Below are 27,487 nucleotides of genomic sequence, written 5' to 3' on the forward strand. Positions count from 1 at the left end.
CGTGTTCTCCACAAGTTCCTTCAGACACAGGTGAGAGGGAACAGGCAAGACCAGAAGACTTCATGGGACAGTGAGACGCTCGCTGTGCAGAGGGCTTTGTTTCCAAACTTCTCTGAGTCAAAGGCACGTTAGACCCTGCTTTGCAAACAGCCACCTGTCTACTTATCTGAGACAAGTAATAGCATATGCTGGAAGAGTACAACGGGCAGCCTGAGGAGCCGAGACGTCTTTTCCTGCATGTTTTCCCAATTAACTATAATCTTGGATGCCTTTGAAGGAAAGAGTCCCTCCTGAAAACATCCCAGAGTTTGGAGGAAGGAGGGAGTTTCAAGCAGTATTGGTAATTCTAAACTTGTCAAATGGAAAAAGTTTCGTTCCAAAACAAATGGTTTTTTTTGAGGGGAAATACTGCTTGCCAAATGTCATCTTTGCTTATTCTTGATAAACTTGCTAAAATGTCTCCTAATCCTCAGAAGGTTCTAAGCCATGTTGATCATCTTTTAAAATAAGGTCACTGAATTTAGAGAGCCAGAAAGACTGCAATTCTCTACATGTGTTAACACCATCCAGTACCGCAGATCTAACTAAAGACAGACACTTTTAAAGAAAAATCCAGCTCTCATGCACTCTCAAAACACAGTCAAGGGCGTCAGACTCAGTAGGTAGGTAGGAGCTGGACTTGAATTTGGTGTGACTACAGAACAGGGCAGGAACTGAGAAATTAGGGCAAACACAGTGTCAGGCAATAGGACAATCCCCAGAATCAGTGGCAGGACAATTCAGTTCCTCTCTCACATGCCTCATGTTTTCTCTGTCACTAGGTCTTTTTGCCTTTACCTTGTAAAGATGTCTCACTAATTTCTACTCTGCCATGTCCACCATACTGCCTTGGTTCACACTCCCATCCACTTCCCTTTCAACCCTTTCCTCTGCATAAAAACTAGAGTCATGTTTAGGGGCCTGGATTAGGGCAAGGCAAGTGAGGTGCCTATAACACAAAATTTAAGGAGGCCATCATCTCAGGGTGGTATAAGGACCAACCTTGAACTTGCATAACCCTCAGAGTGAGTACTTCCTTATATTTTGTACCTTGCGTGCCTCTCCTGCCTCATCCTAATCCTGGCCCCATTAAGTTTCTAAAATTTAGTATCAAACCCTAATGCTCTACCACACCCACACCATATACCCGCTTGCAGGATCTGGGCGGGGGCTACCTTTCCATTCTCATCTCCCAGACTCTCACAATCTCACACCAAATACTGGCATTCCGTTTCTCTCAGCAGGCCCCTAAACATACACTGTTGCTTCACACATCTGAGCTGTGCTACACCACAGTCCCCTTCATGGAAGCCCTACCTGCTCTTTATCCCTGGAAAAATCCTATAATTCCCTAAGAGTCTCCTTATATTCATTTACATTTACACATAAAAAATATATAAAATTTCCCTCACACGTTTCCCCCTCAGCAGCCTCCCCGAAAGTCCCCACTTGGTTTCCCTCCTGCACATCCCACTGCACACCTGGTATTTACTTCTATTACAACACTTGTCACAGAGTATCATCTGTCTGCCTGTCAGTTGCTGGAGGTACAGAGTGTCTTTCCATGGACGCATCCCTGGAGATCACCGCAATTCCTAACACAGAGCTGGCCTTCAATAAATTTTTGTTGAATAAACGAATGTGCGTTCTGTTTAATATACAACCTCAGTGTTCTGTCTTCCCTCCTTTAAACAGGATCATTTCCAGGGGCCAAAGCAACAAAATGAGACTTCCAACCACGGGAGAAGGAGCCAGACTGGTCATAGCACAGGCAGGTCTATGTGTCCAGGTTGTTGACTTTCCTTCAGTGTGAATTAAAGAGTCAGTTCCATGACAGCGTAGCTGGCTACCAGGAGCAAAGTTAGCACATTTGTTAGACGTCATTGATAAAGATGATTAAATATTCCATTTTTGTTTACTTTAATTAACTACAATTAAAACATCACAGGGAGTTTGCAAAAGCCATTTGCATCTACTTAATCTAGTTCTTTGGAGAGATGTTCGATACTGTCCTGACTTTGAGATTTGGAAGGTTCCACAAATGAGCTTCAGTTGACTGATTCCTCCCACCTCTCCTCTTAGAAACAAACCAGTATTTTGGCTATTTTAGAAACTACAATGTCTTTTCCAATGTTAGGACAAAACACTGGCTTAGTGGAATACAGAATGATCTCCAGTTAACAGAAGCCAAGAGAATGCCTTGTCTTGAACTCCTAGTAGCACTGAGAAAAATCTGACTGGTTTGAAGACCAGGATGAGGAAAACGGAGACGAAGGGGGAGCAGAGGGCAGCATGTTTCCTGCCGGTACAGATGCAGCTATGTGTATGCTGGAGGGCGGTGGACAGCAGGTAGAAGAGGTCTAGACCTGCCCTGTCCAGTGTGGGACCAACGAGCCACATGGGGCCACTTAAACAAATTAGAATTAAGTAAAATAAAAAAATTTAGGACTTCCCTGGTGGTGCAGTGGTTAAGAATCCGCCTGCCAATGCATGGGTCATGGGTTCGAACCCTGGTCCGGGAAGATCTGACATGCCGCGGAGCAACTAAGCCCATACGCCACAACTACTGAGCCTGTGCTCTAGAGTCCAAGAGCCACAACTACTGAGCCTGCAAGCCACAACTACTGAAGCCCACGTGCCTAGAGCCCGCGCTCCGCAACAAGAGAAGCCACCACAGTGAGAAGCCTGTGCACCGCAACGAAGAGCAGTCCCCGCTTGCCGCAACTAGACAAAGCCCACACGCAGCAACAAAGACCCTACAGAGCCAAAAATAAACAAACAAACAAACAAATTTATTTATTTATTAAAAAAAAAATGTACTCCCTCAGCCTCCCATTTCAAGTGCACGATTGCCGCATGTAGCCGATGCCTCCTGTACTGGATGGTGCAGAACACTTTCATCATCCCAGGAAGTTCTACTGAGCATTCATGGCATGGACGATGGAAGCTTGCATATTCTCAGCCTCTACAGCCTGGTGAGCAAGGACGCCCATACCTTCCCCTAGTTCATGATGAATATGCACATACTAAGCATTTTCTCATTCACCTACTTGCAAGCAAGTGGCTTCCCCCAAAAGGGACAACAGTTTCTATGCTACGGGACCATATGCTGTCATTACAGTTTCCTTTCCAGTTAAACACGAACATTATCAACTGAGACACCCAGAGTTGGCTCCCTTAAGAAATGTGAAGTGATGGACAGGCACTAGAAAGTTGAGAACACTTCAAAATCTAATGTGGCACCAAGGCAGAAAGAGAGAGGAGAGACAGAGCACTGAAGGCACTGATTAGGCGAAACTGATGGGGAATCCGCACTGCAGAGGCTGAGAAATCCAGCCAGGTAGCCCAGGCCTCCAAGTGCATTTTGAGTCTAATGTGCAGTATGTTTCGTGCCCTCAGGAGGTGCCGCCATGATGAACTGGGGCCGTTCCAGGCCCAAGTCAACAATTTGTAAATGAAAGAAAGCAAGGAAAACAGATTCTTTAGTTGAAGAGAGATACACTGATAACTGCCAACTGCCAGCTATACTTCCACTGGGAGTCAACAAGTTGTCCATGTCTTGCCCCTTTTGCAGATCTGTGCTCACACCTTAAATAAACACTCACTAACAGGTTCCATTCTGTAAGGAGGTGAACCGAAAATCCTAAAATCCAATCTGAAAGAGAAGCCAAGGGCATTCTTTTCCAAGCATTAGATTGATTTCACAGGAGGTGATTAGACTCTTTCGTGCTAATTGCACTAGAAAGGACTAATTAGAAAAATCTACCATTCAGCTAATGAGAGCTGGGCCCTAACTATCTCAGCGCTTAACTTCTCAGGTTGTAAAATATCACTTTTTTTTTTCGTGCCGTCTCTGAGAAAGTTGTGACTGGGTTAAATGCCAGCAGTCAGGCTAGGCATTAAACAACTGAGGCCACATTTACAAAATGCCTGCACATGCTAGATAGAGTTCACTGCTGCTCCGCCCATGCTGTCTTTCTTACTGTTTCAGAAGGGTAAATATGATAGATCAAAGACTGCTAACTAGCAGTATATTGAACTGGTAATGAATTCTTCCCCATTTCTCAGTGCAACCTTCTCAGGGCCTTTGTGCCTTTTATTCTGGGGCCCGTTAATAATGCAGAATAAGGAATTTCACATGTAATGTTGTTACTCCGAGAAGAAGAGTTCATTAAAAAGCAATGATATCACCTGATTGAGACTCACGTCCCTGCCAAGGGTTGCAGCATTTATCAGGAAGCTGATGGAATGAGAATAATGAAGAGCTAATAAATCAGGGTCTCTTATTATACGATAAATTCATTACACAGTAAACATTATACAGTATAGGTAAACACTGGATAATAGGAAATCAGCCATATTATTAGGATGAAGGCTGTAGTAAAGCTTTCTTAGAAAAGTGAAGTTCAGAGGAGGGCTTTGAGTTTCATGTATTTATATATTATGTCCACCTGGACATTTAAAGAACACTATTAATGAAATGTCTCTGCAGCTCAACACCCTTCCTACACCCCCCAAAAAGCACTTTTTCAAAAAGAGTCTGCAGTCCTCTTGGCAGGAGCCCAGATTCTATATGCTGCAAGATGATGTGTGAAATTAGCAGAAATGTAAATGTCAGAACTTCTGGCTTTGGAATTAAATGCTAGAGATTCTCCCTGTATCCAGGGTGCCCATTTCCTACCCCAAGGTAGAAAGTCTTCAAAAAGACAAAGATTCACATGTTTGAGTACACTGATGCTGATCTTAACTCCTAAATTTCCAGTGAGGGTCAAGAATGAGAACTGAACTCTGCGTCCGTAGCAACCTCTGGAAAGCAGAGATGCTAGCTGCCATGTAGGTGTGTTTCCTACAGTCTATTTCTTAATTCCCCATAACATGACTTGATGAAGTTTGGATTAATGGACTTTTGGGGGGTTATTCTGCTGCTCATTAACACCTCTAAGCAGAGAGTGTGAAAGAAGTGGCAAGATTTAGATCCTTCAGTTGTGTCTTTTGTTAACAATTTCAGAAAGTAGTACTTGTTAGAACAAGGGACTAAAACAAATGGTTATAATAAGGTTTGGAAAAAATCTGGGGATTCCCGTTTCTAGGTGTACCTCACCATTTATGCGTATTTCTCCTGACAGTTATCTGCATTCTTAAAAATACTTTTCTGCACTGTTATTTGTCTTTAAAGCATACATCATTCCAAAGGCTCTTAAGTTATTATTGGGGGTGTGTGTGTGTCTACCCATATGTGAACACACATTATAGGTGATAGGAGAGAAAAACTAGAAGTGAGGTCCCCATGTATATATTTATCCCCATTTTATAAATGAGACATCAGAGGCTCAAGAAGATCAGGTACTTTTCTTGGGATTAAACAGCTATGTGACAGACCTGGAATTTCAATCCTGGCTGGCCCTGTCCTCAACTTCAAATCACTTCTCTTTTCCTTTTAAATTATCTCTAGCACCTGCAGACCTCCTTAGTGTAGTATTTTGCTTTGAATTTCACCATAAGGCTTAATTTTGTCCAATACACTTTTAAAAGTAGTCATCATAAAGTAATCAGAATCTCTGTAAGTAGGCAGCAGGAAGAAAACTGATATCAAGTCATTGGTCGGGAGTTAAATTTTCACTAATGTAACACAGAAATGGGTCTGGATTTGAACCAAATGTTCTTCTCTGACAGTCTATAGTCCGGTATTCTTTTGGTCAAGGTTTTTCACGTAAGTGACTTCTTCATGAGCCAAAAAAGAAAAAAAAAAAAATCCAAGCCCTACTCTCTGCCCCATCTCTAACAGTGTAAGACCTAAAGAAGTGAAACCCTGGGCTTCCCTGGTGGCGCAGTGGTTGAGAGTCTGCCTGCCAATGCAGGGGACACGGGTTTGAGCCCTGGTCTGGGAGGATCCCACATGCCGCCGAGTAACTAGGCCCGTGAGCCACAATTACTGAGCCTGCGCGTCTGGAGCCTGTGCTCCGCAACGGGAGAAGCCGCAATAGTGAGAGGCCTGCGCACCGCAATGAAGAGTGGCCCCCACTTGCCCCAACTAGAGAAAGCCCTCGCACAGAAACGAAGACCCAACACAGCCATAAATAAATAAATAAAAATTAAAAAAAAAAAAAAAGAAGTGAAACCCTTTGCTTAATATGGTCTAGCAAGTTACTAACTGAACCATGCAGGAAACCTCAGGTTCTCACCCCCACGTGTCATTTCTAACAATTCAGTAGCTTGCTCTTTTCACATGATCAAGAGCCAAGGTTTAGCATTGGTATTCAATAGGAGTGCTAGACTGTCTTTTCACTTTCACTAATGCATAATCCTTATTAATACAATAGATGGCCCAGAAGTGAGGAGAGGTACAAATTCTAGAAAATACTGTTAACATCATCCAATTAGAAAGAAGTTACTGGAAGAGAGAATATTATTTCAAGTTCTATGTTGAATAAATTGACATGTTATTTTGGAAAGCAGAGATGTGATGGCAATACCCAATATCCTAGTCAAATTTATACAGATAAAGAAACCAAAACTATTGTACTGGTACAACTAGATAGTAACAATAACAGAAATACTTTTAAAGTGATGAAGAGATTGTTTCTTTGATTCCAATCAATATTCAGAACATTATTACTTCTGTTTTTAAAATGAGGAAACCAAAAAGCGGAGAGGGGGCCATGGAGATGCGTTAGGTGGAAAGGTCTGGTACAAAAGGTAGGAAGGAAAAGGGCCTGACTTCTAGTGATGGGGCCTTGCCAGGAAACCTCGTGTCTTCTCCGGAGCTAACCCAGACACAACACAAAAGACAGAACTGTGGAGGGACTCACTCCTGAACTGCCATCGCTATGAACATTTCCCTGTGTTTTGCCTCTCACTGAATTTCTTCTGGACTCTAGTTGGGGAGACTAAAATAATCACCTTGCACAGTAGGCTTTAATATCACAGGCAGGAGACACAATGGCAATTATACAATTGAGGCAACATTTTCACTAAAATTTGCAATGATCTCCCAACCTTTAGAGAGAAAACTTAGCTTCTTTTGTCAAATTTCCCTATAAGACAGTCTTTGCTATCTGTAATGTTGGCAGCATCTAAACATCAAGTGCAACCATGATGCCCTTTAATAGTTAATCCTCCAACATGTAATTAGGCATTCACATGACAATCAAAACCATGACTATATTTCATGTTTGCCTTCCCTTTCAAGCCCTCTACTAGAGGGGCACTTACTCTGTCAAATCTGCTATAGTAATCAAAACATTGAAATTACTTCTTTCCACACTAAATATACTGGAACTGGTTGTTTGATTAAATGTAGAGCAGAGAGTGCAATTTGCTAAATTACAAGTATTCTGAACATGTAAATATAGTTTAATTACTGCAATTAAAGAAGATTACTGGAGATTGGCAGATGGGAATGTAATGCTGTTTTAATTAGAGTTTTTAATGCACTGTAACATAAGCATAATATTAACCCTTTATCCTAGAAGAGGTAGCTGGTCTTTGAAAAATTAGTATTTAAAAAATGTATTAGAGCTAGTGTTTCATAACAAGGCTCAGACTGAGTCACACTTCCCCGGAAGCCCATCGGGGAGAAGAATCACAGCTTCTAAGAATAGTAAACTGAGGCAGAGAGCAACGACAGACAACACATCGGCGGGAGTCCCAACTGTGAACATACATGCAAGCATGCATGAACGCCTGTGTGTGCACACAGAGAAACACATACCACATTGACGGCTTTTCATAAAAAATGGACACCACCACAGTGTCAAAGACTAAGGGACTTGCATGCCATGAAAGGTTTTGTGGAGCCCATGGTTAGAAAATACGAAAAGACAAAGTATTGCAAAACTGCATTTGCTTTAAAAAATGCATTTATTCATCTTTGAGAAAGCTATACCACAGATGCAGCTGACACTCTACAAAGGGAGGCCAACAGTTTATTATTCATCCTGCTTATGCACCTTCCAGAATGCTACACGCTACATAAACTAATATTCTAGAATGTAAGAAGCAATCTTTGTCATCTTGAAAGCTATCACTTGTAACATTTTATCCATTTAAGTCAATAGCCTATTAGAAATTCTAATTGAAAGTTCAATAGTCAGCTTGGAGCCTTACAATAGAGGTTGCCTTTTGGAAAGCCATTTAAAGTCTTAATCTCTTTATCATTTGGTATTTTGAAGCCTAACTTTGTTCTTGTTAGGCAGATCAATGGCATTAATTTACAAAATAGGGGAAAATGTCACCCTTCATCCTTTAAGTCTCAGCTCAGGGAAGAGCAGCGTAAGTGAATCTGATCACTGCTTTCCCATATTAGCAGCAAACGGTGCCGTGGGAGGCTTGACCTACAAATTTTAATTACTGCATGAAAAATTCAGTTCCTGGAGATGAAGAGAGACTTCAGCAAAAGCAGGGGTCCACCTTGTGCATGTCTGCTGAGTTTAAGTCTTCAGGGACTGGATTTCTCAATCAGTAGCCAACACCACAGTCAATGAACGGGGTTTACAACGTCCAAGAACAAACTGCGAACTTCAAAACAAAACAAGGCTGAGACAGAGGACGCTGAGGCAGATAAGTAAGCTTCTAAGGGAAAAGTTATGGAAGAGAATATGTTTATGTTTCACTGAGCATAAAGAGTCTTGATGGTCACACATACACCTGTCAATTGAAAAAAAGTTATCATGAAGCTAATTCAATTAGGAGTTATAGCCTCAGAGGCAAATGTCCCTGTAAAAACCAAAGAGGTAGCCCTGGTGCTCTACCTCTGCTAAAGGCATTCTTAGCAAAATGGGCATTCAGTGGCAGAAATTATCTTCACCCAAAAAAAAAAGAAACAAACTCTGAATGTGAAGACATAATGGCCAATTGGTGGTGGCATTAAAACCGATTAAAATAAGTCATCTAAAAAGTAAAGCCAAAGGTGGTGAAGAGTAAGCTTACTCCTGCTGCAATAAGCAGAATCAAGGGCAAGGCTGTCGGCTTTTCTCTTCTAGAAACTAAGGGAGCAGGTCTAAACAATAATCCTTCCATGCAGGCAAAGCCAGTCATAGAAAACATATGCATTTATTAATATGAATTTAAAGCAATCATTGAACACACAGACACATACATCTGTACTTAAAAAAGGGATAGGAAGGTGATAGAGAAATGTTAATAGTGGTCACCCTGGGGGAGTGGATGCATGTTCAGCAGGGTTGGGGTGGGTTGGTGGCTTTTGTTTTTTAGTTTGGATACTTTTTTTATATTGTTCAATTTTTTTTATAATTAACCTGTATGGCTTTCCCAATTCTTAACAAACCGACTTTTTTTAAAAAGAAAAATAAAATCTGTATTAGATGTTTCAGCATAAAAGCCTGTGAATCTTTTAAGAGAGAAAGATCCCTTTGTGCAATGTGAAAGAGCATGCTTTACTTCCAAAATTTAGACTTTTTAGTTCTAGGCTTTTTCAAATATTAGACTCATATTTATTTCAGATGCTTGCTGCAATTAAAGAATTGCGTTAACTGTCAAGTCTTAGTTAATCACTTTACATATCCATAGTCAATTTAACTGGGAAGCATTATTGCATAGCTGCATACAGGGACAGCACCGTGTTATGCACAATTGGCTTCTTCATTAATACTGCTTGATGATGGTGATAAGGAAATTATGGCCTTGCGACAACAGATGTATGTATGCATTTTCCATGCAGCCATACCCCCTGCTGGCTAAAACTTAGATGTCAAATAGCTTTCTGATGACTGAATCATATTCATCTTTCCATTTCTGATCTCCGCTGCTCTCCACATCCTTCTTATCCAAGAGATGCTTCACTGTCACCTCCTGACACCAACAGTTGGAATTCTGTGATGAAGTGTCCTAATGAAAAAGCTGTTAACATTTGTATCAGGTGCTCCTGGGCTCTTCTGTCCCTGCACTTACGTTAACAGTATGTTGGAAGGTCTCTAGAAGGGACAGAGGCACCTGGTTAAAGAGCTAGATAGTCACATTCCTGATATGCGTTGGCCATTGACATAGGCTGGTCCTTAGGTCAGAGCCCACTACTTGGAGGGAGCAGAATCCCATGAAATGGTTGAGGGGAACAAGGCTGACCTGAGAACGGGGCAGGAGAGCGTGCAGGAAGGCAAACCTTGAGTACACTTAATGAGTCTAGCTTCCAGCACAGCCAGGACCCATCCTCTGTTGAGATTCCAGGAAAAAGCCTGGAGGCATACATAACAAAAATTAATGCCATGAAGATGGAAAAGAACACATGCTCAATATGAGAAAGTCTGAGATGCAGAAACTCAGCATCCCTGGAGTGTGGCATTTTCAAAGCCCACACATCATAACAACTCTGAATTCTGAGACGCCTGAACAGGAAGCCCCTGAGGTTCCATCTGTCTCCCTGACTAGAAGGACAGCTGAGGAACCATGCTGTTGTCGGCAAGAGGGCTGGCAGAAATTTCAGGAACCTTGGCCCAGGAGCTAGGAATGTGCAGTTCATTCTTCTCTCCAGTCTAATTTACAGCCCCGACAAAAGCTGTTGGCTTGTTACCAGGTCTGTCTCTGTACATAACTAGAAATGAACCACCAAAATGAGTTGGCTCACGTCTTAATTTTGTTTTTATCCTGAATTTAAAAAAATCATAGGATTCATTACATGGTATTGAAGAAATCCAATATTTCCTTTGTTCATAAAGTGTATATAACACTTCAGTACCAAAATTAAGAAGGAAGGATAGTTAGATGGATGAAAAAGTCAGCAGAAAAGTAGAAGTGGAGACACAAAAGTAGAGAATAATGAGCTATCACAATTCCTAGTTCAACTGGGTTCAGAAACTTTACAAAGGTCCACTAGCTCAAGGCATTCTGGCATTCAAGGTCCTTAGCAGTATACTCAGAATCTGCCCTTTCCAGGCTTGTTATCTGGTCCTCTGCTCTGCTGTATTCTCTTCCAGTGATTTTAGATTGTGCAGTAATCTCTGCAGAAACTAGTCGAGTTCCTAGCACTGTACTTTAGCTACTTACTTCTCCAGACTCCACACTTCTCTTTGTCTCTATCAATCCACTCCTCCTCTTTCTGTAAGACTCTACCCACCACACAAGCATTTCAAATGATGTAGGCAAAGCATTTGACAAAATCCAACACCATCTCTTGATAAAAACACTCAGAAAACTATGAATAGAAGGGAAGTTCCTTAACATGATAAGAGCATTTACGAAAAACCCATAGCTAACATCATACTCAGTGGTAAAACACTGAAACCATTCCCTTCTAAGATCATGAAAAAAAACAAAGATGCTTGCATTCACCACTGTTATTGAACACTGTGCTGGAAGTTTTAACCTGAGCAATTAGACAAGAAAAAGAAATAAAAGGCATCTCTGTTCACAGATGAAGTGATTCCACATACAGAAAATCTCAAAGCTAATAAAATGAATTCAGCCAAGTTGCAAGGTGTAAGACCAACACACAAAAAATCAGCTGTGTTTCTATATACCAGCAATGTACCATCCAAAAAGGAAATTAACTACTCATTTACAGTAGCATCCAAAAGGATAAAGTACCTAGGGAATAACTTAACCAAAGAGGTAAAAGACTTGTACACCAAGAACTACAAAACTGAAGACCTACATAAATAGAAAGACACACCATGTTCATGAACTGGAAAACTTAATATTGTTAAAATGTCAGTACTACCCAAAGTGACCAACAGATTCAATGCAATTCCTATCAAAATTCCAATGGTCTTTTGGCAGAAATGGAAAAGTCAATTCCTCAAATGTATATGGAATTGTGAGGGGTTATAAATAGCCAAAACAATCATGAAAAAGAAGAAAAAGGTTAGCAAGACTCACATTTCCCCATTTCAAAACTTATTACAAAACTACAGTAATCAAAACAGTGTAACACTAGCATAAGGACATATAGAACAATGGAATAGAATTGAGAGTCCAGAAATAAACATCTACGGCCAACTGATTTAGACAAAGGTGCCCAGATTATTCAACAGGGAAGAAGAATCCCTTCAACAAATGGTACTGGGACAACTGGATAGCCACATCATGTACAAAAATTAGCTCAAAATGGATCATCAGCCTAAATATAAGAGCAAAAACCATAAAACTCTTAGAAGAAAACATAGGGATAAATCCCTATGACCCTGGATTTGGCAAAGGATTCCTAGATATAATATAAAAAATGAGCAATAAAAGCAAAAACCAGATAAATTAGACTTCATCAAAATTAAAAACTGCAACAGAGAGCATTACCAAGAAGATGAAAATATAACCTAAAGAATGGGGAAAATGTGCAAATTATATATCTGATATGGGTCTAATATCAAAAATATATAAAAAATTCTTACAATTCAACAACAAAAAGACAGATAACCCAATTCAAAGTGAGCAAAGGACATGAATAGGCATTTCTTCAAAGAAGATATGCAGGCACATGAAAACATGTTCAATACCATTAATCAATAAGGAAATGCAAATAAAGACCACGATGTGGTATGACTTCACACCCACTACGGTGGCTATAAAAAAACAGAACAAAAGCAAACAAACAAAAAAGAAAAAAAGAGCAAGTGTTGGAGAGGACTTGGAGAAACTGGAACCCTCATATACTGCTGGTGGGAACTCAAAATGGTTCAACCTATGGATCTGGTGATTCTTCAAAAAGTTAAACATAGACTTACCATATGACCCTGAAATTTGACTCCTAGGTACATAACCAAAAGAACTGAAATCAGATACTCATACAAGCACATGTACACACATGTTCATAGCAGCACTATTCAAAATAGCCAAAAGGTAGAAATGGCCCAAATGTCCATCAATGGCTAAAAAATTATGGTATATACATACATTGGAACATTATTCAGACATAAAAGGAATTAAGTACTGACACATGCTACAATATGGATGAACCTCCAAAATATTATGCTAAGCAAAAAAGCCAGACAAATGGGTCACACATTGTATGATTCCATTTATATGAGATATCCAGAATAGATAAACTCTTAGAGACAGAACACAGATCAGAGGCTGCCAGGAGCTGGGGGGAGAGAGGAATCAGTATACTGCTCAGTAGATAAAGGGTTTTACTTTGTAGTGATGGAAATATTTTGGAACTAGGTAGAGGTGGTGGTTGCACAACATTGTGGATGTAGTAAATGCCACTGCATTGTTCATTTCAAATGGTTAATTTTGTTATGTGAACTCCATCTCTATAAACTATCTTTTTAAATAAATCAATTTATCTCCCATTTTCTGAAATCTTCACAAATTAGTGGTCTAAACTCATTCATTACTGCTGAATGTGGTTAATTTTATTTATACTTTATTTGTTCTCTTACACAGAAACCCCTTGAGGGCAGGATCTGCAACTTTCACCCCTTTCTGTCACCCCTGGGCTTCTAGCCCACTGGCTTATACCCAATAGATACACAAAAAAAAGTTATTCAAATGATTCTGACAAACTTGCACTGTGATCTTAAAACCAACCTATTATATTTTAGTTTTCTTACTTAAAAGGCATCCAGTTCTCTGGAGTAGAAAGCATTAAGTCTATTTAAAAATCCAATGCAGTAGAAGGTCTTGCTGTCCAACCCTTCAAATAAAAGTCCTAAATGCAGCTTCTCTCCATCATGATAGTATTAAGACAAACACAAAGCACTGCTGAATTCAGTGGCTGGGAGCAGGGGTCCATGGAGCTGATTGTGGGGGTCAGGGAGCTCTTCTCAATATTTAGAAAGGCCTAAAAGGAACCACACACGCCTCCACCAAGGCTGTAGAGGCCGACCAAATACCAGTGTCTCTGCTTTAGGCTGAAAAGATGTCACCATAGTCATCCTGTGCTGATAGCTAGGAATAAAACGAAAATTAAATGACAAATTTTACACAACAAATGCAGGTCAGGTGACAAAATACTACAAAACAGGGAGTCTAAGAGCAGATGGGAACAGAAGAGATTCCTACAGAAAGATGACTCACACTAACCGCACCTTTACTGAATTTTGAAAGACACAGTATGACGCCCAGAACATCCAAATCCTGAATTACATGAACTACCTGTGTATCTTATTCAAAAAGAGAAATCTCAAATGAAGAATCAGATATTACAAAAAATTCTGGGAAAATGTCACAAGTTACCTTCTGCTGTCCCCTCAATCCCCAGCCCTGGCCATGTTAGAAGTGCTATTACCAAGGCAATTTTCTTTGGAAGAGCAAATCTATATAGCGCCACGGCTGAAGAATGTTCTCCAGTTCCCCTTCCACCATAACCAGCTCCACAAGGCTCATGCAGAGGGCCGACAGGTAGAGCAGCCCCTGAGGCTATTCCTAAAGGCAGTGACCTTTAAACAAATGGAGCAAAGTAGTCCTTTGAGAAGTTGGGAAGACACAGGACTGGAAACACCAAGGGCTCCGTTTGGAAACCCATGAATGACCCTATTATCTAAGAACTAGGCATGGAGCCATGCATTTCATGCCCTCTGCCACCTGTGATTACGTTTTTATAGCTGTTACCGAGCACTTTGATGATAAGATTGTTTCACGGCCTCCACAACCGTGCTGATGTGACGTGAAGACTCAATGTCTCTTCACTGCTGCCACCCAAGGAAGCACACTCATTACTTTATGCCAAGGGAGGAAAAAATTCCAACATGGCTAAAAGAAACCACTCAGAGTAAAGCTGATCTGATCTCTTAGAAGTGGCTATGGGCCCTGTGTTAAAGTAAATTAGAGAGATGATGTGTGAAGCACCACAATACCTGGGCCTCTAGCCTCTTCTACCAGCTCCAAGTAAACTAAAGAAAAGGGCGTGGCCAACTCGGCCCTGGCTGGCTAGTCTGAGTCAGGGGTTAACTGGGAAGTTAGGTTTAGGAGAAGGTGGGAATTATATTAAGCACTGCTGAGAGAAAGATCCAGAGGAGTTTTTACAGTGGGCTATACGTATGCATGTGTGTGCATGTACCTGTGTTCAAATGGACACTCATGGAGTAAGGAAAACCCAAAGACCAGTGCAGCAGAGGTCAGATGGCTGAGGCAGCTGAAGAGGAGCTGCAGAACAATTTTGGTGCCCTGGGAGAAGTGGAGAGGCCAATCAGGCCTTCAGGAGACAGGCTGGAAGTGGGTAAAAAGCATAGAGAAGGCCCAGGGGAGAGCAGAGCTGCAATCAGATTCCTCTGGGGACAGCTGGAGAGGCAATCATGAAGCCTTGGGAGAACAGATCAGCAGCCCCTGGGGAGCCTCCTAGAAAGGCCCCTTTCAGGGACAAAGGAGTTCATCTGGGGGCTGTGATTGCCTCTCCAGGCTCAGCCTGCTGGGCTGAACTTGAGGCTGGCCCCCACCCACAGGGCAAAAAGCAGAGAAAGTAGCTCAAGACTTGGTGACTAAATGAATCAAACGCAAAACGTGTAAAGTGAACAGTTAGATTTCTGAGTCACCAGTGGAGATGCTTTAGAGAGGAGGCCTGGGGTGAAGGTACACGCAGGCAGATGGTTGGTGCTAATGGGCTCAGGGGTGGGATGCCTTCCTCTTCCTGCTGGGATTCACTCTGCAGCATCTGGATAAGGCTTGCCATCTTCTCCTACTTCCTTAACAGGTAGGACTGACGGTTCTCCGAACTGGGCTACAGGCAATGTGCAAAGTCAAACAGCAACTCCCTGCAGAGCTGGGACTAACATCCAGGACTCTGATTCCTAAGTCTAATTTTCCCAAATCTAATTGGGATGGGGGTAGGGTGACAAAGTTCTACACTGTGTAAACATTTAACTACCCTAAAATATTTCCTTATTCTACCTTCTGAACATACTCTCCACAAGAAGATTTGGTTCAGCTTTACTTTTTGTCATGTGAATTAGGAACAGTAGATATATGGGAGTCCATATCTTAAGACCCACCGGGCAGGAGTGCAGATGGGCAGGCATAATATACAACCACCACTACTGTTAAGAATTCCTATGGTTGAGAATAGCGGGTTTTGAACTTTGTACTTCTTTACGTGAGAAGAATATTTTAAATAAATTCTTACAGGGGACTCCAATATATGAAACAGATAGAATGGAAGCTGCTTTGGGTGACCAGCAGTGAGGGTAGGGAACCCTCACGTGTTCACGTCCCACCCTTCCCTCTCCCCATCAGCCCCTCAGCACTGGAATAGGGGCAAAATCAGTTACAAGGGAAGAGACAACGGAGCCCCGGCCCTAATCTCTCTTGAGCTGTGAGTATTTTCCTCTTTGGGCCTTACTTTCTTCAATGGGTAAAATGAGAGGCTGACCTTGAGTGGATTCTAAGGTCCTTCTGACTCTCAAATTCTCAACTTCTCCACAAGCAAGGAGAGAGGTGAGAACAACTGCAAGTTTTTGCTCACACAATAGAAAGATAGCTAAGAAAAATGTACACATAGCAACTGCATCATTTATATCCATTTTCCAACTTCTTCCTGATAAGAAGGTCTCACTTATTATCAGCCATAGTGATAATCATCATTATCATCATCTCCAGTGACCTTGCTGAAAAGTTCCAATGCCAGAGTATGACTTTCTTCTTTCTTTTACTAAACTTTACATTTCATAGTTACATAAGCAGGATCAGGGAGGCCTGGAGGAGCCTACAGTTAATCTGGTTTTTTTTCAATAAATACAAAAACATTTTCAGTGACAGCTTCATCAGATGTTTGTCCTCATACATTAATTTGGCCAGCCTATTTTTGTATTGATTGAAAACAATCATAAACCCCAACATCCTCATCTGCCCAGAGTCAACACGAATGTTTCCTCTGCGCTTGATTCCACTCAGAAGCCAACACCTTACATCATGTTGCAAAATGTACCGGCTAGTTTTCATAATGTTCACGTCCACTTTCATCACCACTTTCAGACTGGTCATAGCTGAGAAAGCCAACGCCTCTCCCCTTGGTCACCAGCCAAATCTAGGTATCAAATAGCTCCTCTGTCATCCAGAGTGGGAGGGAAAGGCCTGCCTTTATTCCTATCACCCCCATGCTATACACTATAACTGTGCAATTTCCCCACTTTACAGCACATTTCCTCCCTTTTGTTTTGAGCTAGAAGTGGTGGCAGAGAAATAGACTCTGTGTTCATTTTATTGAATTACCTATATTTAACTGGGAAAATGGGTGGTTGTAACTCTGTCAACAGAATATGTTCAATTACATCGTGGAACCATTTTTCTTCAGAAGGCATTACCATCTGGTCTAAGCAGTTAAATAAGCACAGCCAAGTGATATTATAGCTAATGAAATTAAATGTGGCACAAATATATACATGGCACATAGAATACACATTTATCTCTTTAAAAGGATTTTCCTTGTTGAAAAATAAGATATGTGGGTTGCAAGATCAAGATTGTGGCACGGTTGGCTGGCTTTACTGCTTTGCAAACAATGAAAGTAATTAATCACTTCACATCTAGGTCAAACAGTTATTTCATTGTTAGAACCCCAAGCAGCCCCCTTTTAACCTGCCTGCATGCCCTCCACCATTTAGCACCCATGCTCCCCTCTAAGAGGCCTGCTTTGTCAGTCTGCCCTGGGGTCACCCAAAGCTCTGGGTGACTCCAGATTTATCTTTATCCTCATCTCCAACCCCTTTAAACCCCCAATTCTACTTCACGGTGAGACGAGGCTTAAATTAGACCACAAATGCAAAGACCCTGGCATGGAATAGACACCCAGTGAATATTATTTTTTTCCAATGTCCGTTTCTTTTCCTCTTATTTTGCCTGTCTCAGCCTCTGAGTTGGGCTGTGGACTGGCCTCCCCTGCAAACCTGGTTTCTGGGCCAATGCTGACTGGAGAACCAAGCTATCTCAGCCCCCACTGCTTATACACCAGCCCCCCATGTACAGACATCTGTTGTTTTTGTCACCTCATCCTTTCAATTTTCTTGGTAAAACAGTACTCCAATTTTCCTTTGGGAAATACCCTTGCTTCTACTTTCAATGTCTGTGGGATTAACTCCAACTCCAGTTCTAGAATGGGCTCTAACTGGTGTAAGCCAGGAAGGGGAGAGGGTGATGTTGCTGGGAGGCGCCCATTTGAACCTGAGTTTGGAATCAAATCAAAGGAAAGCAATACATGTAAAGTACCTGGACCAAAAGGATGAAGTAAACTAGGGCTTTGCGCCATCTTTTGAGCTCTGGACAAAAGTGGAACAAGGCTTCAGCATTACCTGGCCCTGTACCATCTTCCATGATGCTGACTGTCGGGAGGTGCCCCTATGAGGTTGTTCCTGTTACAAATGTCTGCCTGAGCTTGCTGTATCCTTTGAGCACAGTGACCCAGACCGCCTGGATGTGAGGGCCAGGCTGATGTCCACGGTCTATGTCTTGTTTGGGGACAGGACAATCTGTCTGTATGGACTCATTTGATAATCACTCACCCTTGCCTAAGAATTTGTATCTACAGGGTAGCCAACTGCATTGTGATACACTCTGTGCTTAACAGAAGTGCCTGCAAAGTTCAAGTTTGGAATTTTAGAAATATTAATGATGTGCACTAACATTTACTGTACACTCAGCATGGAGAGGACCCTGCTCGAAGTGTTTTGTTCTATATCTATATTCCTCCATTAGTCCTTTTACTGATCTTATAGACTCTATTCTCTACCCTTTCCAGGGATGAAGAAACAGAGGCACTGAGAGGGTAAGCAACTTAGCCAATGTCTTCCAACAAATAAGTGGCAGTGGTGGGATTCAAACCCAGCCAGCCCGACTGCGGAGCTATGCCCCTGAGCTCCTGTGATAGACGGTCTCTCTCAGGAAAATGGCCCTATTTCTTTGGTTTGGCCCTCTTTACAAACATGTGTGGCACTCTTTCACTTGCTTGATTCTCACTTATTTTAAATAGACACCAGTAGAGAAGGCCACAAAATGAAAACAACCACAAATCATCTGACTTCTGGTAGGCATTTGATTAGGATCACCAAAGCTATCTTTCTGTGACCATCTCTGCCTGGGTGTAAGGCTAACGTGTAACTGGCTGCCTTCTTTTGGCTCCACATGAATACAGCTGAGACTTTAGCATCTAGGAGCTACAGAATGCAGAGGATAAAATTCCACAGCTTTGCAGAGGTATTACACCACACCATGAAGGCCCATTTGCACAGTAAAGATCAGCCTTGTTCTTCTACCTCATACACTGAACCAAAAAATATAATAGATGGCAAATTCAAAATACACTCCCTCCAGGACTTCCCTGGTGGCGCAGTGGTTGAGAATCCGCCTGCCAATGCAGGGGATACGGGTTCAAGCCCTGGTCCAGGAAGATCCCACATGCCGCGGAGCAACTAAGCCATGTGCCACAACTACTGAGCCTGCGCTCTAGAGCCCGCGAGCCACAACTACTGAGCCTGCGTGCCACAACTACTGAAGCCCGCGCACCTAGAGCCTGTGCTCCGCAACGAGAGAAGCCACCGCAATGAGAAGCCTGCGTACCGCAACTAAGAGTAGCCACCGCTTGCTGCAATTAGAGAAAGCCCACACGCAGCAAAGAAGACCTAACGCAGCCAAAAAAAGAAAAAGAAAAATACGTTCCCTTCAATTCATTTCATCAGGATTTGGTAAGTCTCACATACACGAATACACTACAATACACATTAAAAATAATCCCTACAAGGAATTTTTTTTCCTTAAAAAAAGTCCCAAACTCAAGTAGAGTTTATACAAGAAGTTTTGCTGATCTGATAAATCTTCTCGTTAAGTCAAAATGTTAAAACAAGACAATCAATTCAGTCTTTATTTTAGGTAACCCTTGAATTTACTTCAGTTGTTGAATGTCCCTTCTAATTTCAGGATTAAAATGCTAAATACAAAATTCATTGTTTTCCTAATTAGATTGACCAAATAAGTTTTCCAGGGTTCAAGGGAACATTCCATTTTCATAAAGAGTATCTGAAACAAATGACTTCATTATCGAGATGCTTCATAAACTACAGGGCAATATTCTTGGGGAGCAAACACATCATAATAAATTCTCTTGAGCATAATCTCTTTCGTGACATGGTTGTACGTTTACTGAATATGTTTCAGGAAACCAGTGTTTCACTTTAGACATGTCCCAACTGCCTGGATATTTATTTGGCCACATATATTTTTTTCTACCCTATAAATTTTTCAAACATGGAAGTGACTGATTTAGTCACTGTGGTTAGAAATACTGTTTATTTGGTATCTGAGAGAACACCCGAAGTTGCTCCAAACTACTAAATCAATTTGGTGGCTTATAACCAGAATTTTTAAAAATAATGAAATAGACTTAAAAAAAAATCAGAGTGCATTTGCTTCCTAACTCTCTATTCATAAGTATTTAAAACAGCGCTGCTACATTGATAATGATGGTTAAGTGAAGCCAACAAGATTCTGCCAAACTTATGGAGAAAGAAAATGAGGGGAAAAGACACCTAACACAAAGCTACTCTAATAGGAAAGTATGTGGAATCTTGGTGTTGGGATGTTTGGAAGGGCTTTCTATATTAAAGGAGGTACGACTGCCTCCCAGTTAACAGCAAAGGTGTTGCAGTTAAACAGTCTTGGACTTGAATTGCTGCTGCACCTTCCCTGCCTTTTTCTAGGTGGATAACCCCTTTATTCCTTAGTTTTTCCATCTATTGAATGGGAATAACACTGATTATCTCACAAAGTTGTGAAGATGAAGCATGATAATACAGGTAAAGCACTTAGACTGGTATCTAGTCATTCATTGGGTAAATGCCATCACTTTGTTAAAATATACTGGCAAAGATCCAAATTAAGCAGCTATTGTAAGGTGTCTCCTTGACTGTCTTCACTCAGCTGGTATCACTGTTGCTGTCGGGGGGCCCCTGTCATCCCATCCCTGGAAGGAGGCTAGACCCTGGCCCAGCTGCACTGAGCCCTCTTCCTCCACCCATTCCACTGGAACCATCCACTCAGCTGCTGAGATGAGATTTCAAAATGGCCTCTCCTCCTTGAACACTAGCATTCCCAGGGGAACTTGGAGCCTCCCTGCTGCCAGCATTGGTCCACCTTCGCCATTTCTTCTCCCCCTTTTCTTCTAAGGCCCGCTACCTCCACCCAGCCTATCACTTCCCAATTCTGCTAGCTGTTTTACATTGGACTCACATGCTAGACAACTCACTCCTTGAGCACAGCGACTGCCCTAGTTTTATCCCCCGGTGGTGTACAGCACACAGTAGGAGTTCAACAAATGTTTGCCAAATGAAAAAAATCTCTGGATCTCAGATCAAATAAGCTGCCCCCAGTGGACACCCCCCCCCACCGCATAAATGCCATGATGAAAAATAAAGACAAATTTAATACATGTTGGAAAGTTTGGCTTTTGTATAAGTTCGATGATAGTGAACTTTACTCTCATAGAATATTTCTATCACAAACGTGAAGGTGGCTTGCGTAGTTACAGCCAGGGTTTATGAACGACATGCTTCCCTTCTCCACACAAATGTAAGGGCACAAAGATGATATTGGAGCTGAATGAAGGATGCCCTTTTCTGATACTAGGAGTTTCCGGAAGATGATGCTGCAGTGACCTCCTGGGCTTAATTTACGCTCTAGACTGAGGCTCAGTAAAACAAATACCAACAGGGCAAAGTTTCTAACTGATTGCATATAGACGTTGAGGAAAATAAAAAAGAAACTTACTGCATTCCAAACTGGTGTCAAGTTTGCATTTCACCTAAAGCAATAGGGAGGTTTAATAATTAATAAATGATTAAAGCACTTAGGGACAGTAGTGTAAAAAGCATAGCCAAACAAGTCTTAATGAGCAGGTTTAGGATAATTTGGTCTACCAATTGCATGAGAGATAATTTTCTTCTATTCATTCATTCATTTACTTATTCTTTTGTCTAATTTCTTCAGTAAAATAAAAGTGCCCTCAGGGCAATTTTCAAAGGATCAGTTACTTGGGCCAGATGGAAAAACAGGATGAAGGCATTACAATGTAACTGATTAAAAGTGTTTGTGTAGTGTTTTCTAGAGCTTCTTTCCAAAGCCACTCATTCATGGGGCATGTGCTCTGAAGGTGTTAGGTGTTCTGGGCCCCGAGGAAACCAAGAAGAATGAATAAAGACAGAGAAAATACATCTTCTGAACTTGGTAGAGACCATATTTTGTTTTTACTAAAACCCCCGCAACAGTAAACACAGGAGGGCCTTAGCAAACACTTTTTAATGTCTACAGGTTTTCCTGCTTCCATTACTGTTCTCTGTCTCACCACAATACATCCTATTTCATGATGTACTCAAAAGTATTTATTTTTAAAAATCTCACCAAGTTAGCTGGGTTGAGAAACTCCTACGGGAAGAAACATTTCTGTTCTGCACCCTCATCTGTCTTCTTTCATTAAAACAAAAGTGCACATTGGAAATCGGATCTTTATCTTTGGTGGATACACCTCATAGCATCCCCAGCTCACAAATCCCTCACCTTATTTAAATATCATAGAGCCTCAAGATTAAAGCTGTCTTCTGTTCAGGAGGCATCAGTGAGAAGATCACTTAGGCCTCAATATTCCTTTCAGTAGTAACTTGATGCACCATATTTTTTTGTACTTTATTATGTCCCACCAGGTTTTATTTATTTAAATCCCAGACCCTTTTGCTGACATGGCAAGGCAGAAGCAAAAATGTTTTATAAAACTTAAATGAACCTATAAGTGGACACTTGTTCTATAAATCTTTAAAATGCTAGGTTATTCCTTGGAAACCACTTTTACAAGGCCATTCCATCTTCCTTGAAAAGAGATAGCATATAAAACACCCACTTTCTGTCCCAGCAGCGCCAAAGTGACATCAACAGGCACAGCGCATTTTCATGCAGAACAGACACAAAGTTCAAATCAAACACTAGGCACCTAATGCTGCAGTTTTGCTGAGTGGATGATGGCAGTAAAGTGTTTTAATGAGAAGTGGGGGGGGGCTATGTCTCACTTTTCTAAACACTTTCTAGCAAAGCTACCCTACCTGCTGACACTCACGGAACCCTCCTTCACCTCCCCTACAGCAAGCAGCCCTCCAGCCACTAGAATCCCTCTCCCTTGATTCATGCTGTCTCAGAACGCCCCAGAACTCATGGTCCAAACACTTGGAGAATTAACAACAGGGGGGCCGCGGGGGTGGCCTGAAAACCCTTTCCTAATCGAAACTCAGTCAACCTGAAATGACAGCTTATAAGCCACAGGCCCATAGTTTCAGAGTTCTTAAGTCTTTAGGTTTAAGGTCATTGATGGACCCCTGTACTCAAGCTTTTCTGAGCAACGTTTCATGCTTTGCCTCGATGCTCCTGTCCAGTCGGAGTTCCGGCTCACGGCCCCTGTACAGCCTGCCCTGCGCCTGCCTCCTCCTCCACCTCTCGTGCCTCCACTCTAGCTCACGCCTTTGCTGCGTCACCCTCACTGTCGTCCAGGCCCCGCCCACCTCTGTCCTATGTCCCACCTTTGAATTAATCATCTTCCTTTTCTCACAACATTACATTACTTCAATGAGTGCATCTGATGGTTCTCCAGCATGAAAATCTTTGTGACATGCATAATAGATTTATAAATCATACAGGAGCTAGGGAGCCCCCACGTAACCCTTGAGAGAGCTTTATAAATACCACAGCAGGGGGCTTCCCTGGGGGCGCAGTGGTTAGGAATCTGCCTCCCAACGCAGGGGACACGGGTTCGAGCCCTGGTCTGGGAAGATCCCACGTGCAGCGGAGCAACTAAGCCTGTGAGCCACAACTACTGAGTCTGCGCTCTAGTCCACGATACACAACTACTGAGCCCACGCGCCTAGAGCCCGTGCTCCCCAACAAAAGAAGTCACCACAATGAGAAGCCCACACACTGCAACAAAGAGTAGCCCCCGCAACTACAGAAAGCCCGCAAGCAGCAACGAAGACCCAACGCAGCCAAAAATAAATAAAATAAATCTATAAAAAGAAAAAAATACCACAGCAGGTAAGAACAGTGATCCAAACACTGCCAAACTTTTTTCCCACTGGTGTTTCTAAAGGTGGCAGGTCATGACCACCCTATAATGTTAACTGATCACGATTCAATCTCGATAATTCACAAGCTAAATTAACCTTTTGGAGCCTATATTGACTCAATTCAACAAAATTTTATTGACTGCCTCCCACGTACGTGCCTGACACTGCGCCCAGCAATGGAGATACATCGGTAAACAAGACAGACTCAGTCCTCTCCTCTAACCACTAGACAGTAATGACCTTGAAGGCAGAGGCCACGTCCTGGGTACCAGCCTGAGGGAACATCTAGTAAGTCCTCAGCGCTCCATGCTTATGCGCACCAATCGTTTTCGAGGCTGGAAAGCAGTAGGATGAACACTGCTGCCACTAGAACCCCAGCCTGAGTCTGAGCCCTGGGCCCCTCGTTTCCTGAATGTACAGCCTCAGGCAAAGGACTTAACTTCCCTCTGCTCTTGTTTCCTCAAATGTCAATGGGAAAACCAACAATAATGGCTTCTACTGAGGATTAAATAAGTTAATACGTGAAGTGTTTAAAATGGTAGGTAACACGCAGTAGGTGCTCAAAAGATTAGTTATAATTTTCTATACAATGTTCCTGTTAATATTGTTAGAAAAAGAAAATGTTTCCCCACTCTTTGAACAAGCATCTCTTTCCCATGGCAAGTGATGAATTCATTAAGATTCACAATCTGCATCAAAAGGTTACAACCTTTCCCTGCAGTGACAAGAAACAATAAAAGGAATATACAAATGCTCTTGCCAATAGACACACACACACACACACACACACACACATTCCCTCTCTCTCTCTCTCTCAGGAAAAAATACCCATTTGTACCCAAAAATCAAAAACCAAAGCCCCCAAAATAATGCAACAACAACCCCCCCCAAACCTCAGGAAGGGTTTTTTTTAAAAAAGAAGATAAACAAGGATGAAAGCCATGCCCAGCAGCAAATGTTTCCAGTGTGACCTGGTGAGTTCTCAGCTTCAAACCAGTCAGATCAAGCACTCCCCAGCGGCGTTACCTGGGGGACCTGTCACTCACACATCAAACCCCCTTCCGCTGGCCTCTTCTCACACAGAACATGCTGCCAGACGAAGAAACATCACTGTTTTCTTGCCCAGGGTGTTGAGGGTCAGGGGTGGGAGAGAGGGTGTGAGGCATGGTGGGGGTGGGAGGGGGGACAAACCCAGGGACAGCAGCAAGTCTGCTTTCTGTGTCCACAGAAGACCTGCAGTACAAGGTATCACACGGTTTTTCTGGAGACCCAATTTCATTCTTGCACTAGGTTTGGCAGGGAACTCCTCTGGAGCTCCACGGTGGTCTCAGGATCAAAAAACGCGTAGCAAGGATGGAGCCCTGGCCCCTTCAGAGCGGGTTGCAAGGAGAGGTGTATAGAGGGTGACCTCGCACTGGCTGGGTGGGAGCAGAAGACAGCCTGTTGACTTCCAGCTGAGATCCCCTCTTAATCATCCAATCCATCGCCCTCTTCCGATAGGCTTCAAGTGAAGAATGATCAAGTTATCTATTTCATTCCATAACTAATTCTGAGGATATATCCATTGAGAGCTAAGCTTTACTTAATCAACCATTTATCACCAAAGCAGTTCTTCCAGCATTACATCTCGTTACACTACTGATTTTCTTTATTTTATAGTACATTTATTCAGCTTTTAATGAGTTGACTCTGTGCAGAGCATCGACCATTTCTCCTGCTCTACCCCTGAACCACAGACTGGCTAACCTTCAGTCCAAAGTTAACAGTAACAGGAAGTACCACAGAGAACGATCTGAGCTGGTAATGACGTGATCACATGTATACCATTTTAGGAAGAATGTTTACAGTGGAATAGAGAGGGGGGACTTCTTCGGAGGCCAGAACAATAATCTAAGCTGGAGGTAAAAGGAGACTTAACCATGATTGTGGCTTTTATTTTTAAAATTTTTTAAATTTTTTAAAATTGATTTTACTTATTTTTTGGCTGTGTTGGGTCTTCGTTGCTGCACGCAGTCTTTCTCTAGTTGTGGTGAGCAGGGGCTACTCTTCATTGTGGTGCGCGGGCTTCTCATTGTGGTGGCTTCTCTTGTTGCGGAGCACGGGCTCTAGGTGCATGGGCTTCAGTAGTTGTGGCATGCGGGCTCAGTAGTTGTGGCTCGCGGGCTCTAGAGCACAGGCTCAGTAGTTTTTAGTTGCTCCGTGGCACGTGGGATCTTCCCGGACCAGGGATCGAACCCGTGTCCCCTGCATTGGCAGGCAGGTTCCTAACCACTGAGCCATCAGGAAGTCCCGACTGTGGCTTTTAGAATCAAAAGAAAGTTCCAGAGCCAAAAATCCAGGGGGCTAGAACTGGCATGACTTGTTGACTGGCTGGGTGTGAGGGTGAGAGAGACATTGGAGGTGAAACAGACGTCTGTGCTTCAGACCTGAGAGACTGTCGAGCTGCGTTGGGGAATGAGAAACTTACTTTGGGTGAAAGAAATGATGATTTCTATTTGAGGAAGGCATCCAGCAGGTGGTTGATGATGTGGCTTTGGGGGCTCCAGAGGGGAGGCCAAGAGCAGAAAGGATAAAGATGGAAAGTGAGGGCATGGGCAGTGGGAGCAAAAAAAGGCAAAGTAAGAAGCAGTGAGCTAGGACCTGCGCTAAGTACTTGGCATGCGTTTGCTACTTTTAACCTCACTTTGCTACTTTTATCCTTTATCCTTTTTCTGAAGAACTATGAGGAAACATCCTCAGAAACATTAAGTAACTTACTCAGGTTTCCACAGCTAAATAAGTGGTGGAGCCAGGATTTGCTGCTATTAAGTGACATTCTCTATTAACACTGGGATTCTTATATACTTGAGGAGAAAGAGAGGAGAACCTGATAAAAACAGTGACGAGGATGAGAAAGAGGACTGGGCAGGATCAGGACAGCCATGGGATGGCAGCTCTGAGGGGGAACGTGCAATCAGCCAGGCAGAAGGCCACCATCCTCTACTGGACTTTGCGATTAGCGAGTCATTGGTGGGTATTAAGAAATGACATTATTAGCACAATAGGATATAATTTTCAGAGGTTAAGAAGAAAGGATGACAGCAAGTATAAAATGTCTTGACTTTGAAGGGGAGGAAAGACTCAAAATGGAACTAGTTTTTTTTTTTTTTAAGATGGAGAAGACTTGCTCAAGTTCACATGCTGAGAGGGAAGGAAGTGGTGAAGGAGTTAGTGGGTATTAAGACAAAGGGAAAGAAATGATTGATGTGACAAAGCCATGGAGGAGACAGTAGGGGTTGGCTGAAGAACACGGTTTTGACCTTGGGAAAAAGAACACGTTTTGCCTGACAGCAGAGGGAGTGATGTAAACATGAATAACGAGTCTGACAAAAAATGTTAAATGGAGGAGGTGGAAGTCAAGGATGATCTTTTTGGACATCCTTGATATTCTTGGAAAGGCTATCTATAGATAATGAGGTATGATAGGAAAGTCTGGAATG

At 42.3% G+C, this 27,487-nt stretch overlaps 1 protein-coding gene and 2 long non-coding RNA genes across 8 annotated transcripts in view; 2 read left to right on the plus strand and 1 right to left on the minus strand.

The window, feature by feature from the left end:
- The window catches only part of AUTS2 (activator of transcription and developmental regulator AUTS2), a 1,112,861-nt gene that overhangs the window by 405,102 nt on the left and 680,272 nt on the right, over window positions 1-27,487 (minus strand). The gene's annotated exons all lie outside the window — the stretch shown is intronic.
- The window catches only part of LOC309646275, a 638,120-nt gene that overhangs the window by 273,911 nt on the left and 336,722 nt on the right, over window positions 1-27,487 (plus strand). The gene's annotated exons all lie outside the window — the stretch shown is intronic.
- LOC309646301 overlaps window positions 1-27,487 on the plus strand; it is a 266,260-nt gene continuing 238,773 nt past the window's right edge. Inside the window, exon 1 of the long non-coding RNA XR_014255266.1 lies at window positions 1-26,199. This is a non-coding gene — a long non-coding RNA (uncharacterized lncRNA). The remainder of the gene's footprint in view (window positions 26,200-27,487) is intronic.

Source organism: Balaenoptera physalus (assembly GCF_965194825.1).
Source record: "Balaenoptera physalus genome assembly, chromosome: 16".
Lineage (NCBI taxonomy): Eukaryota > Metazoa > Chordata > Mammalia > Artiodactyla > Balaenopteridae > Balaenoptera > Balaenoptera physalus.